The 14,256-nt window shown below is 48.8% G+C and overlaps 1 non-coding gene across 1 annotated transcript; it reads left to right on the top strand.

The window, feature by feature from the left end:
- Window positions 1-9,251: 9,251 nt before the first annotated feature.
- On the top strand, window positions 9,252-9,324 carry TRNAC-ACA (transfer RNA cysteine (anticodon ACA)). Its single transcript has one exon. It is a non-coding gene; the product is annotated as a tRNA-Cys (tRNA).
- The last annotated feature ends 4,932 nt before the right edge of the window (window positions 9,325-14,256 follow it).

Genomic DNA, 14,256 nt, shown 5'->3' with positions numbered 1-14,256 from the left:
CAACTCTCTCAGCCTGTCTTCATAGGAGAGGTGCTCCAGCCCTCTGATCATCTTCATGGCCCTCCTCTGGACTCACTCCAACAGCTCCACGTCCTTCTTATGTTAGGGGCCCCAGAGCTGAACACAGTACTCCAGGTGGGGTCTCACGAGAGCGGAGTAAAGGGGTAGAATCACCTCCCTTGACCTGCTGGCCACACTTCTTTTGATGCAGTCCAGGAAGATAACCTTCTCTGCAAGCATCTGTATTCTCAAAAGCCTCAAAATCAGGGTGCCGTGGAATAAAATACATGAGATTAGCGGTTCACCATCTCCCTGAGCCGTACAGAACTTTACAAGCCCAGAGGTTCCCAAACCCTCATCCCCTCAACACATTACTGCTAGAAGGAGATCTATACTTCATACGCAAGTCATAAAAGTGTGTCCAAAGTACTGCATGGAGGAAGTACTGCATGTGGGGAAGAAATAGCCCTGCACTACTGCCTACCTAAAAATAGGTCCTCTCCAGGGCTAGGGGTGAGTTTCACAGATAACAGGCACAGGCTTGCTTTTCCACATCCCCAAATATGCCCTGCAATGAGAATGAGACATGAAGGAAGAAGGGATATAAATAAAACAAGCCAGATTTAGAAAAGTGGGAGAGTCCTGCTTCCTCTTGGAGAGTAAACAACCAAGTGCTATACTGTCGTAGTACAGTCCTTTGCTTTTCAAATACTGCCCTGACCCTTTTCTCTCCTTTGCTGTCACAGCATCCCATGGGAGCCTGTTTGTAAATCATCACTGAACCTCTCCCCTGCTAGCAGAGAGGGAGGAATGATGGCTCCTATGTGAGTTCCTGCATTTTATGGAATAACACGGGTATTTAACACTGGGTTAGCAGCAGAGGAGCCAGCGCTGTGACAGCGGGGCTGGACACAGGTGACACTGTGGTGGCAGTGCTAGGGGGCCTCCCGAGCATACCAGAATTTAAGGAAAAGTGATTGCAGGGTCTTAACAGTAGGAATTTTGATCAGGGAACAGATTTCCTTTTTGCTCTGGCCTTAGCAGCCCATAGTGCTCCCTTTAAACCCCACTGCCGCAACCCCCAGCTCTGTCATTAGGAGAGTAATATTGAACAGAGAAGCAACTTGCGTTTTGCAGCACAGACCCAGCTCAGGCTTCCCAGCTGGCGTCAGCTCATCACTTTGCAGAGATACAGCCCTGCCCCAGTGTCACGTTTCTCCCCAGCCTTGGTCCACTCAACATAAGCCACTCTTGATGCTATTTCAGTATGTTCCCTCCATAGCTCAGCTGGCAGAGCAGAGAAGTGCGGGTATTTTTTTCTCCAGGACAATGCTGTGGTCTGTAGTTCAAAGGAGAGACTGGTTTTAAGGTTATACTCAGCACATGACTTTACCCCATGTCAGAGACCTGCTGAGACTCTGTCCCAGCTCCCTAGGCTGGTCTAGGTTATGTTTTCATCCATCCCCATCTTGAGGGTCATTCCTCCAAGACAGAACAGAAATTCAGTGCTGGAAGATAGAGGATCGAACATTACGATGTTACAGCTAAACAAAAATATTGGGTGTGGGGACAGGAAGGTTTTCAGACAGCAAGGCATTACCTGACCTGGTTGAGCATCTGTTTAGCACTGGTGGTAGTGGTGGTACCTCTGTCCTTGAGCTTTTTTCCCCTGCTGTTTTTCAAACTTCTCTCTGTTTTGCTTTCATGTCTGTCTTTGCCCTGTAAATGCTCTTTAGGTGTATAGCAAAACCAGCATGACTGTTCATTTCTGAGTGCCAATGCCTTTTTTCTTTTGAAAGTCAGATTAGAAGAGCAAGTTTGCCTTTTGGACATTTTCCAGCCAAGTTCTTTCTCCCACCCCTCACGTGAGACTCACGTGAGCTTAGGAGAGCAGAATGCATGACAGAGGCAGGTAGGTGTTGGCAAGAACAACAGCTGGAAGTGCTTTCAAGCCGGGCAGGAGTTGAATGAATGCACTTTAAGCTATGATCAGGGATGCCATCCGCTGTGACATCGGGTTCACTGTACCAAGCAGCAGTCTATCAGATTAACATCCTTTCAAATTATCACTTTGGGAAGCATATCAAGCATGTCAGCCCATGTCCACACATGCGGTGTTGCATCCCCTTCTCCCATCAGGCTGTTCCCCAGGAGTCAGCCTTTCTGATTCCGGCTGAGTTTAGGGAATGCGAGGGAAGAAGGGGCATACAGCAAGTCCTTTGGCCACAGAACAAAATCAAATTTCGGGTGCCTTTTCAAAGGCTTTGACCTTGACACATAAGGGGCAGCTTTGCAGTAAAATTTGTGTTTTGCCTGGGCTACCTGAGGATGCACATCTCTCGGCGTGAAGCCCTAACCCCCTGCAGCTGGGTTGGGCAACAGGAACGAATAGTTCATGGCAGCAAACTGCATCACAGTAATCTGATATCACGATCTGGGGAGAAGACAAAGAGTTTGGGGCTTTCTTCCTCCCCACCCCAAATTATCCCCCTGCCTCCACCTCACCCAGCCAATCATAGCCTGTCCCCAGCCCAGAGGGTGACTCCTGGTGAACCCAGCCATCAGCAGGGAGGGAGGCTGCTCTGACGCTGTGTGCGAGGGAAGGAGTGATGCTGTGAGCCGGTGACACCTGACCTCCCTTGTCCTACCAATGTGGTCAAGAACCTGGGAAAACAGGGCACTGCCAATCCCATATGCCCCTGCCACAGCCACCCTTTGGATCAGGAGAAGGTGGCTGAGGGTGAGGACGGGCATGTGTGGGGCGGAGGGAGGGCTGGGATGCAGTGGCAAAGCAGAGCACAGGATTGGCACCAGAACTCCTGTGCACTTCTGTTATTGCAGCACTTAGAGTTGCGCTGCTAGTGAAGCACATGGCCAACTGCTTGTAGTCTGCAAGAAAGAACAGGTGGTGCTACAAAGTCCTCTGAAGGTTCTGCTTGTTGTGAGTTTTGCCTCCTTGTGTCACTTCTGTCACTGTTTTTCTAATGCCGTGGGGTTGGATCTCCCTCATCTCCACCCCGTTAGAGGTGTGCAGGGAATCTTACTTCACGGAAACCTTGGGAGGTGACAAGCTGGAGCAGTACACGTCTGTTTCTGCTGCTTCTGATAATCCCAAAGACTGTAATGCAAACATGAGAGGGGTGATAATAGATCCATGTATGAGTAGACTACAAATCACGTCTCTTACAGTTACCTACCTAGTATGGCCTTGGTGCTATTTCCATGCCTAATCATTGCTATGAAGCACTTCACAGCGAGGCGACAGCTTTGCAGCAGCATCGCTTTGTGCAGAAACTTGTATTCTAGGTGCTTTTTAGGCCTTGGTTCCCCATATGCCAGAGTCATGTGTGTGCCACCTGCCAACATGCAGCTGGGACTGGGGCCGCTGTGGGATCCTGCCGGGAGTCACTCTGAGGACCTCATCTCTCATCATTTGATAGCTCAGCTGCCAGGGTGGAGGGCTGTGGTGCTTTCAGAGTAATCCTTAGTCACTGGTTCCAATTCAAGCTCGAAGGAGAGGGGGTTTTGGGGTGGGGAGGAAGGCTCTTGCTCATTGCTGTGTTTCTTGTCCGACCCTCAACAGACACCATGAGGAACCTCAGGAGTCAATCCCGGGCCGATCTCCTATTCCACACCAAATGGCAGAGGATGTCTCTGCCATGTTTGACCTCCAACAGAGGTACTCATCAGAGTAAAACAGGGCAGGCATGGCTATTGCTATCCTTTGACGCTCTGGAGAACATGCCAGGAGCCTGACATGAGTTAGGTGGCCACAGGGTAACAGTCCACAGTAACCTTCAGCAAGCACTGCCAGCAGGCAACCAGTAACACTGAAATCCCACTCAGTCTAGGAGAGATGAAGCAAAAATGCAAAGAAAATAATTTATCTATGACAAATCCATGGATATTCATCCAAAATAGATGATATTTATGGAATACTTCAAAAAGCTGAACAGACTCCTACCGTTACCCGTCCAAACCAGCATGACCTCTCACCTGTCACCAGCTGGTGTGCAGGTGATTGCCCTGAGAAGGTACAGTGCTTCCTTAAAAGCTTCCTCTGCACATCATGGCTCAGGTTGCATTCATTAGGGTGCTCCTGATAAGTCAGGTCTCATAGCCAATTTCTTGGGCTCCTGGCAGTCTTTAATTGAAACGCATCCAGACTGATTGCTCATTCCCAGGAGCCATCGTTCTCTTCCAGGAAAGTATAAACGTCTCTTTATCAAGCCAGATGCCACCCAGTCAGACATGAAGAAGGTGACAACTCTTCCATCCTTCCTCTGGTGACTTCTTAAAGTGTTCCTGTGTGAAATGCTTTTTACGCTGATCCTCAAAGGTTGCACCAGGCTGGAAACTGAGAAATAAAGCATTTGAACATGTAGGCCAGGGAGCTTCACCTTTTTCCATCTTGGTGATCCCATTTTCATCCTCTCCCTCACTTTATAGCTGGTGAGCATTTCTGAGAGAAGTGCACGTGTGAGAAGCAGTGAGATAAGTGCCTCTGCTCTCTGGCCCCAGGCTGGTGGTGTCCACACTCTCCCCGTGGCCCCATGCACTGCAGGAGCTGTGCAGGGGGACAGAAAGGCACCTGGGCCATTTCCTTACAGTTTAGGGAGGAAACTGCTGCGAGCAAGTGAGTGGGTATCTCCAAGTGTCCCAATGTGAGGCCACTTTGTAAAACTGGAAGGAGAAAGTTTGCAGAAGCAAATGGAAAATGCGAAGGGGAAAAGACACAGTAACAGGGTAAGAAAGGAGACCGTGCACACAGCAGTAAGTCCCAGGATGCCCTCTGCATTGAACATGCCCTTTGAAGTGATTCCCCAAGCCCAGCACAACTTCCCCACCTCCTCTTCTACTTCATAGCACCACAGCGACCTGCTTTTCATCCTTCCCACATCAAACTTCAACTCCTTTATCCTCTACCATGAAGGGAGTGGACTGTCTTACCCTCTCCTTGAAAAGATAAGTCCTGTGAAACAAAGAGCAGCCTCGCTCCAGCGAGCAGAAACCGCTCCCCTTGCTCCTGATCCCAACATCAGCTTCAAGTGAGACATTCCTTCCAAACCAAGGCTGACTACGCACGCATGCTTTGCCGTATGCCCACCAGAATAAGAATGACAAGGTAGGGCAAAGAAGAGAGATTGACATTATTGCAGAACAAAAAGGGTTTTTTTAAAAAAAAAAGACAAAAAGAAAATGGTGGCGTTCAGGCATCGAGCCAGTGCTTTTCCCACAACAGCACTCTCGCTTAGCACTTGAGCCAAGGTATTGTTAGCTGGCCAGGTAATGCTAAAGGAATGAAATAATTCTTATTTTTATCAAGAGGAAGGGCCAGCGTGTCTCCTGGATAGGGAAGAAATAGGAGGAGCTCCATGCTAAAGTGGTGGACCTCCCTGGAAAGGAAGAATTTTGGTTCTTTTGGGAGGAAATTAGACATGAAAGGGACTTTGTTCCCCCATGAGGAAACACTTCTTGGTCAACACAGCCTGGGGTGTAAGGTGCGGAGGAAGATAGCTCTCCGCTCCTCACTATGTCAGGAGAGCCTGCAGCAAAATGCCTGGTTATGAGGGAATGGCCTTGCTGATTTAATCTTCAAAGCCTGTAACTGAAGCCTGGTTTTCGCTCATTTCTCCACCTACCTCTTTTATAAGTTTATCTATCTTGGCAGCTGTGAGTAAATGTTTTTATTTGCTTTTTGTCTTAACCTGTCTTGAATTAAGTATGATTTCAGTGTAATTGGATACTAATGACTTGTTCCTTGCCAAAGGATGTGGTAAATCTCCACGTAGAGCTTGGGGCACCTTACAAGCACTCTGGGTTGCCAGCTTGTTCTCCATAATATCCAAAGCATTACTGAATGCACCCTCCCTCGGCTGCAGGGCCCCGCTGGACCCACAATAACCAGGAGGGAAGACGTGTCTTCTAAGGATGGGAGCAACCAGGAAGACCTGAATCCCAGGGGCTTCTATGGGGTTTGTTGGAGGATTTATGGTTTGGTGAAAAAACATGCGGTTCTTGCACCACGTACTGAGCAAGAAGAAAGGAGAGAACCCCCCATCAGCCCAAACTTACAGCAACTTACAGTTTGTAAAAAACTACATATATTTGTAGCCTGCCTCACTGCCAGGAGAGCTATCAAAAGAAGTTAGGAGCAACCACCAAAGGTAGGCTTGGCCTAGTCAGGTGCACCCACCCTTCCCTACCTGCTCACCCTTTTGTATCATCCCTTCTTGTTTCCAGCTCTAACCTATATCCATCCCCTCCTCAGGCCACTGGCCTGATTTCCCAGCTCTGGCTCCAGCTTCCTCCAGGCATGAGGATGGTTCCCTGCTTGACCAAGGTTTCAGCTCAAATCATTATTCTTGGCTGCAGCCCTGTCCTGCCTAAGAGCAGGGCCCATCTCACTGGAACCTGCTTTCCAAATTGCAGGGCACCACAACAGCTGTTCTTGCATGCAGTACTTGCTCCATCAGCCAAAACTGAGTGGCCCTGTTTGCTCAGAGCAATTCTGTTAGAAGTGCATGGAAATCTGAGAAACCATCTTTTTCTAACATCACCCTTCATCCCATCATCGCAGCAAGAGTAACATCCCTGGGATCTCTGAGTGAATACATGGGAGCCCTTTATCCTGCCTGGCCCCAGCGTGCGGTGGATCATCTCTCTGGGTGCCAGCTGCAGGAATACGTGCAAGTCCAAGCTGCCCAACTAGAAAAAGGTGCTACCTCCACCCCTGCAAACTCTTGTTTGCAATTACATCCTGTTGTTGTATGCCCACCAGCCATTTGGGCACACTCACCCCCTTTCATTCACTTTGTGGTTTTTCAAGATTAATTCAGGGGAAAAAAACGAAACCCATCTGCAAAAGAGGAGCTATTTGCAAGTCTGCTTATGAAGGAGCTGCTCCCCTCCGTGCTTACCCTTCTGCACTGGCCTGTGACAATCAGGAGGAATTTGGCCTCATCTTCACTGCCCACTTTCCTAGCACCTGCAAAAAATAAAGAGAGCAAGAAAGAAAATGAAGAGAGGATGGAAATACCAGCTCAACAGTGGGGTGTCTGTGGAGGAAGACAATAGCTCTACCTCTCACCCACTCGATGCCTTCTCCCCTTCTCACACCTCGCTCCCACTCCATATCTTCTGCTTCATTGTCTCAGCACGACCCACCTCCTTTAGGCTGCAGTTTGACAAGCAACTGCAGGCGGCTGAGCTGATCTGGCCAAGCCTGTGCCTCTCGTCTTCCTTGTGCTGGCCCTGGCTGCAAGGCCCCATCACCTTGTTTGCACCAGCTGAGCTGATTCACCTCACCGACCCTTAGAAAATGACCCACTTCTTTGCTGGATTATCAAGTTGACTCAGGTGTTGGGAGTCTCCACAGAGCACCAGAGCAGGGACAAGGCAAATTGTGCAGCTGAGCACAGTGGAGAAGAGGGGAGGAGACGTGAGATCTCATTACTTTGGAGCAAGGAGCTGCTGAACTGGCTCATCCTCCTTTCGAACTTCACCCTCAAGATCCTCATTGTTATCCAGAATGTAATACCTTCTGTACCCCACAAGACGGTCCATGACTTGAAGGAGCACTCACAAGCAAGTCAAGCCAAAAGCCATCATTTATCACAGCAGTCTGGCAAAATCACCACTGCTGAGGGAGGTACAGCAGCAATGCATGTTCAGATAGGGTTGCGGTGATTAATGTCTGTCTCCAACAGCTCCTGGCATTTTCCCTGGCAGCAGGTTATGTGAATTCCATCCTGTTCCTAAGGAATGAAGAGCTGTTCTTTTTTTTTTTTTTTCATGCTCCCTACTGTCCAATGCTGGCTAGCTTTTTTTTTTTGTTTGTTTGCCTACTGAAGCCAGGGCTAAATATGCAGTTTGTTTTCAGTAGCCAGGCTCTTGCTGGTACAGACCTGTTTGTGGAAGCCTGAATGGACAAGTGTCAGGCCAGAAATCAAAGAGCAATCAAAGGCTACCATTGGAAACAACCCAGCAGCTCATGGACACCCAGGTTATTACCAGCAATGGGCCAACATGTTTGGCTGCCGTGAAGTCAGCGAAGGGCTCAGAAAAGCAGGCAGCAGGTGTCACCAAGAAGTCCTGAGACTGGATCCAAAATGTTATAAATCTGAGAGGTGTTCCCTGGCTCTCCCTGGCAAAGCAAAACTTACTTTGCGTCTGGTTGACAACGAAAAACTGGAAAACAAGTTCTGAGATGTTGTGGCCTTGGCAGAGCATACCAAGTGACCAAGATCACAGTCACCAGGAAACTGATCTCCTTCCTGAGGCACCAACATGGTGCTTTGTATGGATTCAAAGGCAAAGCCCGTCTTGGCAGTCCAAAGAGCGTTGTCACTGACAGCTGAGCCGCAGAAGAAAAGATGGGGTATGGACCAAGAGTAACTTAGAGGTTGGGGCAGGAACCAACGTGCAGATGTGAGTCAGGCACATCATGATGGGAGAGGTATTGGTGTGACAGTGAAGTGGGGGTTACCTGGAAGACAGGGTGCTGATACTATCTTGCTGCCTCCGGAGCTGCCCTTATCCCTCTGAACAGATCAGCTCTGCCCTGCACCACGCAGCCTGTCCCAGCCCTACAGGCCCTGTCTGTCTGCTCTGAGGTCCTTCTGCAGAGGCAGAACCAAGTGTGGGCTGAAGGCTACAAGGCTCTTCTGCTACAGCATCGTGGAAGCAGAGGCAGATCCCACCACCTCCTTCCAGCATCTGGGATTCCTCCTCCAGACACCACGGGAGCAGACAGGCTCTGCTGGGGTTTGGGGGAACAAAGTTTATGAACAAAGGGGCATGACACAACTCCCAGCATTTGGGAACTGGATGATATGATGAAGTTTTTCTTTTTCTCCTTTCGGCATAGATGTTGCAGCAGGTGATGTGATGCCACTCGTTCCCAGCTTGTACTTGCAAAGCTCTTCACCGCGGTGGAGCAACATCAGATACGAAGGAGCTTGGACCTGGATGCCGGTGGGAAAATAGAATTTCCACTGCACAAGCTCCACCCGCTGCTGGAGGGTTTTGATTTTCCCCTCGTCAAGAGCAACAGCGGAGCAAAGATTAGGGACGGAGGCAGCATCGGGGACCCAAAACTCGGGGACAAGGGTGTGTGGGGCTTTGCTCCTGACCAGCAGCCCCACGTTTGGGCGGTGTTGGGCGTCGGGGTCGCCCCCTTCGGGACTCACTCACGACCCGCCCTGTCCCCCCCGGTCCCCCCCCCCGTCCCCCCCCCCCTTTGCCGCTGGGGGCCAGTGGCGCAATGGATAATGCGTCTGACTACAGATCAGAAGATTGAAGGTTCGACTCCTGCCTGGCTCGCTGGAGGTGTTTTTTCCGATCTTCCTGTTTTCCCTCCGCTCCCCACCGAACTGGGCATAGAGGGACAACTGGGAAGTTTGGAGGGAAAAAAAAACCACAAAACACCACAGCTGGAAAGCTGGAGGTGCAGATTTCTTCATTAGGGGTTTTCTTTAATTAAGTTGGTACCCACACATCCTGCTCAGCATCGTTGGGAGGTTTCAATCCAAAGGGATTTGTTTTCAGAAAATCTTGCTAATTACATGGATCTTTCCCAACCCCACTGGGAAACTCCAGTACGCAAGTCTATTCCCAGCATCTTCCAGTTTTCCACTGGCTTGTCTGACCCCAGAGGATGCCTGCTCATCTGGCTCCTGCTGTTGAAATGGTACAGGTTTGGCTGTTCTGGAGAATATCCTAGGGAGCTAAAAAATATGTCTAAGTGCCCAGGACATCAGCTGAGATAGCTGCTGTTAGCTGAGTGGATAGGTCTGCTGACCCTGAAATCCTGCTTAACTCAAGCCAGGTGAAGAGTAGGTACACATAAAAGTGTGTGCTTACAATATTCAGAATAGATACACTGACAAGAGTACCTGAGTCAAGAAGTAATAAAGTTTCAGATACTAACAAAATCAGGAAGGACACTCGCTCTTTTTCAATGGTTTCCCACCTACGTGATCAGCAGGATCTTGTCCGTCCATATGCCACATATCTCAAACTGCATGCATCAGCCAGCACCTCATCACACTCGAACATTTTCACCATCTCTCCTTTGAAGTCCTCCAGCCAATCTGAAAATTTTTATCCTCATACTCTTAAATCCCCTGAGATTTATTCTATTTCTCCTTTTTCCAGGAGAAAAGACAGCTTTTGCTTGAAATGCAAACAAACCTTTCTTACAACACCGGAGCTGAAAATTTCTTTTTGCTGGAGCAGGTGTCCACCCCTGTACCCACCAGGCTATTTAAGAACCCCGATCCACCTGTTTGCCTGCCCACCTCACCCTGGACCCAGTGTATCAGAGTGAAATGTCTTACGAATGGGGTGTTTATAAACTCTGGCATCTTTCGTTATTGAGTGATACAAGTGATTGAATAGGATACATGCACACAGCCCGTTATTGGCCCTTGCTGGAGACCAGATACAGAAATAATTGAGCACTTGCAGGTGACCGGTCACCAATACTTTGTTCCTAAATGACATATTTAGCAAGCTACACTATTATCCAAGCACTGAATTGGCTGTTATTGTAGTAAAAAGCATTTAGTTCATGTAAATATATGAGCATGTCCTAGAAGAGTGGGAAGCTGCGCCAAGCAGTTACATTAATGTAACAGGGCCATAGCTCAAGAAGCAGAACAGTTGCTGAGCATATACTAAGTCCTGAAACCAGTGCCTACATTTTCTGAGTTGTTTTTTTTTCTTTTCTTTCCTGGCTTTCATTCTGTTGTATTTTTATCTTTCTTTTTCTTTTTCTTTGCCTTCCTTTTCACATATGGGTAATACACAGTCACACAGAAACACACGCATGTCAGTACTTTCTGGGTGGGTGGGAGAGAAAAAATGTCTCAGAGATGGAGATGGAGGGGGAAAGGAGATGGTCCCTTCTCCAGAAGAAACTCTGATTGTGCTTTTATTTTGTGAGTTGTCCTTTAGGACAAGGGAAAAGGTGTGCCACTGAATGAGTGAAAAGGAACGAAGGAGTTTGCATGAACTTCTGAAAAGAGTAGGAGCAGAGGCATTTATATAGGAAGGGGTGAATCTCAACCAAGAAAAAATCAGTCTTTTGGCCCTGGATGGATTTTGTGCCCTGTCCCTCAGCGGGGTGCCTCCGTTCCCTGCTGGGCAGGCTTTTCATGCCTGGATTTCTCCTGACATGGTTCCCAAGAGGGATGCACTGCACCACGCTGGAAGAGAAAGGAGAAAAGTTTGGTGGGGTGTGTGTGTGTGTCCATACACATGCAGAGAAATGTACCAATTAATAGAGCGGTAGCTGACCAGGCATGTAATGCATAAAGCATGCAACTACAGAGCAGAAGCTGGCACATCTGACTCCTCCTGAGCTTCGTAGATCTGTTTCCCTGCTGATCATCTTGCTTGTACTATATTCACACACGTAGTGGGTCTTCCTTGCTCTCGTATCTGAAATCTACCACAGAAACACTCTCACACAGAGAAGACTCATTCTGGGTTCTTTTGAAGGAGAAAACTTCCATTCTACGCAGACAGACAGACAGTCTCTTGTAGGTAGATTAGGGTACGGCGACCGGAAAATCTCGGGTTGTAACGGAAGGTAGGCGTGGCGAAAGGAGCAGGATGTGCAAGTATCGCGCGAGTTCGTACGGGACAAGACAACTATATAAGGCTGTTGTGCAGTTAAATAAACGCCATTTATTGCATCCTCACATTGGTGTCTGCGCTCAATGGCCCTGGGGTGCGGATAGCCTCAGGCCAGCCAGCAACCGAACGGAGCTTGCCGCAGACAAGCGGCAACAAATGGTGACCCCGATGTGATTGCTGGGCTGGTGGACTGCAGGTGGTCGGAGTGGGTTCGCGAACCATGGAAGCCTTGATAAAGGTGATTTCGTTACTGGGCGGGGAATTTAAGATTTCTGTGAAATCAAAAGACGTAGCCCAGTGTGTGGACCGTCTCGTTAAAGGGGGGGGCGGTGGCAGGACCGGCTGATTGTTTACAGCCGAGCGCCTGGGAGTGGTGCTGGATGAAGCTCGCTGAGCGAGCTATGGCAGTGGGTTCTGCCAAAGAATTAAAAACATGGGGAGTTATCTTGCAGCTGCTACGGGCTGCGCGGGAGGACCGGGCGACATGGGATGCGGCTCAGGCGTGTTTACATGGGGTCTACCCTGACCAAGACAGAAGTGGCAGTGGTGAAACTCCTCCAACATACTCTCTGAGAGAGGAATTAAATACAATGAAGCTGTGTTAAAGCAATTACTGTTCTGGGCAAAAGATAAAGGACATTTTACAACCTTTAATGATGTCTTTGAAGTACCTTTATGGGAGAAGATTGGTGACTCTCTCTGGGATGCGGTGTCAAGTGGTAATAAGGAAGCCTTTAAATTGTCTGCTACATGGAGGCTGGTTAGCGAAGCGTTAAAAGGAATAAAAGCAGAGAGAGAAGTCACACATACAGCTTTTATGGCTTTAGGACCCCAGACGCCTACTACCCCCTCACTGTTTGCGGGATCAAAACCTCCCACGGCCCCGGTGGCTGTACCGGTGGCAGCTCCTTTATCGCCGTCGATACGGACGGCTCCAAAAAAAGCTGAGGAGTGGGGAGCGAGTAAAATAGATACAGATCCATTAGAACCGGTAGTGCGCCCTAAAACACGAACTAGATTTGGACTAATTGATTCAGATGCTGAACAGGAGACTTGGCTGAAACCCCCTCCGAAACCCCCTCCTCTCATTGATCTCTCTATGGATGAGGCTGAGCAGGAGGACAAGAAGGAGGGTAAACCTGCTTCATATCCACCTTTACCGGATTCGCCGTTTCCTGAGTCTGTTGAACAAAGTTTACATTCTGGCGCTAAACGACCACCGTCAAAGTCGCCATTTACGGAGTCAGCAGTACCAGAGTCACAAGGACTTAAAGGACCGTTACCATCACGAAATGGACACGAACTTGACATGACAGAGCTTGGTAGACGACTGGAAGAATTAAAGACAGAATTGCAGCAGCACCGTTCAGCCAACGCCTCGAGACACGTGACTATGTCTCCCCCAAACCCCCCTCTGTGTTCGGGACAAGTATTAGGGCCACCTCAACCTCCTTTGCAATTCCCTACTCCACCTTTAGATCAGGGCGGGGGGGGAGGTTTGCATCTATCTGGTAATGTGGGAGGTGAGGGAGAGGGTCAGCGTCCGCTCGCGTATACAGGGGAAGTGGGGGGGAGGTAAGGGAGGAGTGAAATGGAAAGGGGTCATTCGAGATGCGTTATTAGAAGGAGTTATAATTCCACAAGCATATCCAGTGATTGTGGGTGCGGGTCCTGAGGGAAGAAATATTTGGCAACCATTAGATTGGAAAATTGTAAAAGAAGCATTGTTACTACAGTTAGCGAGGGACAACACAGATGAGGACTGCAGGAAAGTTGTTGCAGGGATGGCAAATCGTGGCCCCACCTTAACCGAGCTAATGGATGCTTGTGGGAAAGTAGGAACCACCACATTTCAGATGGAGCATTTAGCAAAAACTTTTGCGGCGGCAGTTAAGGTAGTTCATCGTTGTTATACATGCGAACAGGAAGGTCACTTTAAGAAAAACTGCCTTAAGAAGTTGAAGCTGAGTGGGAGAGATAACTCTGTTTTGATGTGTCATTGCTGTGGGAAGCTGGGTCATCTTGTGAAGCTGTGCAGGTCTCAGTATAATGCTCAAGGTCAGCTGATAACAACCAGCTGCAGAGTGCAGGGAAACTGTAGAAAGAACGCGGGGAGGAACTGTGTGCTGACACAAATGAATCTTCCCAACCAGTTCCAGGCCTAAGCAGTCAGCTCGCAGCCTGAACCGCAGGGAGCGCAGGACTGGTGTTTCCACGCGGGGTTAACCTTTGCGGCTGCCAAGCCTTGGACCTGTGGTAAACAGGGATAATGCTAATGCTGATTGTCAAAAGATCATTGAAGCTTTACCTGGAAAAACAGATTTGAATGCTATGATAAAGGCATGTGCAAAAGTGGGTACTGTGGAACATAAGGCTCAAGTTATGGCTGCGGCCGTACTTGGGGCTTGTGTCGTCACAATTGCAGTCTCTATTCCAATTGTTAGCAGGGGACACAACTTTAACAGCACCACGACAGACTACTGCAGAGGTACAGCAACTGATTACAGAAGTAGAAAGCAGGCTACATTCCAAATTTGTACATCGTATTGATTTGAATCAGGAAATACAAATTATCACCTTGTTTGAAAGGCAAGTTCTGTATGCAATAATTGG

This window comes from Nyctibius grandis, chromosome 3, assembly GCF_013368605.1.
Source record: "Nyctibius grandis isolate bNycGra1 chromosome 3, bNycGra1.pri, whole genome shotgun sequence".
Classification (NCBI taxonomy): domain Eukaryota; kingdom Metazoa; phylum Chordata; class Aves; order Nyctibiiformes; family Nyctibiidae; genus Nyctibius; species Nyctibius grandis.
The sequence above is the reverse complement of the archived record's forward strand: the minus strand, read 5'-3'. Positions and strand labels throughout refer to the sequence as shown.